Below are 1,659 nucleotides of genomic sequence, written 5' to 3' on the forward strand. Positions count from 1 at the left end.
TTGGCTTTTTCTTCTTTATCTTCTTTTTTTTTTGTTTACCCTGTTACAATGCAATATCGAACTACATTAAATAACGTATTTATTTTAATTAAATGTAAAGAAAGTTTTGGATGTTTATATTAGGGCATTTTTAATTATAAAAATATTTGTTTAATATTAATAAGTGTGAGATAAAAATAGGGCTTAAAAATTATGTATCTTCCATAAAAGGATCAACTTTTTTCGGACTTTTTTAATTATAAAAATATATTTTTAATATTATTAAGTGTGACATAAAAATAGGACTTAAAAATTATGTAATATAAAATCCATTAAATTTATGAATTTTGCAAGGTTAAAGAACTTATTCTCTTCTATAAAAGGATCAAGTTTTTTTACTTTAAGAAGCACCAAATTATCATAACAAACATCTGAATTTGAAATTTGTTGATTATATATTGAGATTGTTGGAAAAAGATATGAGGAAGAATTCATTTATATTAGCTCTTTTATTTGTAATTTTTGCTGTGGAAGTTTGTTATGGTATTGGTTATTTATTTATCCTTTCTTATTGAATGTTATTTTTTTAATATATAGTTTTATTAAAAAGATAGAATTAAATTTGTTGGTAATTAATTTTCAGGGGAATCAAATACAGAGGGAGTGACTATAATTATAGCTCCATGTCGTACACACAAGGATTGTGTTCGATTAATTCGCACTCTACCTTGCGATGCATCAGTAGTTTCATGCTACGATGGAAATTGCATTTGTGATCATGCAGAGAAGAAATCAGGTATTCAAATTGGGTTAAATATATTTTTTATAATACGATGAAATTAATATTTTTTTTTCAAGTTTTAATTTTAGACTCTATAAATACTTGTACTAAAAAATTTATTGAAATAGTTAATTACGAATGTTTTTTTTATCTAATAAGAAAAGTTCGATAGTAGATTGTTATGAAGTTTGAACCCTCCTCTTAGATGACGTGTCTGTGTCAGACACACGTATCGGACATCGACACTCATAGGATCATAGGACACGTATTAGTGAAGTGTCTGATTCAAAAAATATTTATTGGATTTCTGACAATTCTAACACAGATCTAACATAATTTTAAAAAAAAATACATTAATTTTCTAAAACTAAAATTTATTATATAAATTTTTATTATGATTATGAAAATAAAAATCAAATCTTTTTGAACCAGTCATGAAAAACATCTTTCTGCCCCCAACAAAAACTGAAACATACTTAGTGCATATAAATATTTATTGTGAATTTATATAATTCATAATTATATAATATATAAATTTGTGTGTCCGTATTCCGTATCTCCGTGTTCTATATTATTTTAATTATTTTATATGTAATATTTCATCCCATTAATTCAATTTTACTTGTATAATTATTGTTCAAATATGCATCAATTACTTTTTTTAACATAAATTAATTTTAAATATTTTTCTAAAAGTATCAAATTCTCTAAACAATTTTGGATATTAGATTTCAAACTATGAAAATTTATCAGAGCCTAAATTCAAAAGTGTTATTTTATTTATTTTCTACTTATATCTTCCACATTAAATAAATGTTTTATTTAATTTTATTTTATTAACATTAAAATTATTCATGTTTGCAGGTAATTTGTTTTCAAGGGGAGCAATAACAGAAGCA

The 1,659-nt window shown here is 23.3% G+C and overlaps 1 long non-coding RNA gene across 1 annotated transcript; it reads left to right on the top strand.

Annotated features, from left to right (window-relative positions):
• The first annotated feature begins 458 nt into the window (after positions 1-458).
• On the top strand, positions 459-1,659 carry LOC137805747 (uncharacterized). The gene is made up of 3 exons (XR_011080232.2): positions 459-522; positions 623-775; positions 1,625-1,659. It is a non-coding gene; the product is annotated as an uncharacterized LOC137805747 (long non-coding RNA).

This window comes from Phaseolus vulgaris, chromosome 3 (genome assembly GCF_051622355.1).
Source record: "Phaseolus vulgaris cultivar YP4 chromosome 3, ASM5162235v1, whole genome shotgun sequence".
NCBI classification, from domain to species: Eukaryota; Viridiplantae; Streptophyta; class Magnoliopsida; order Fabales; family Fabaceae; genus Phaseolus; species Phaseolus vulgaris.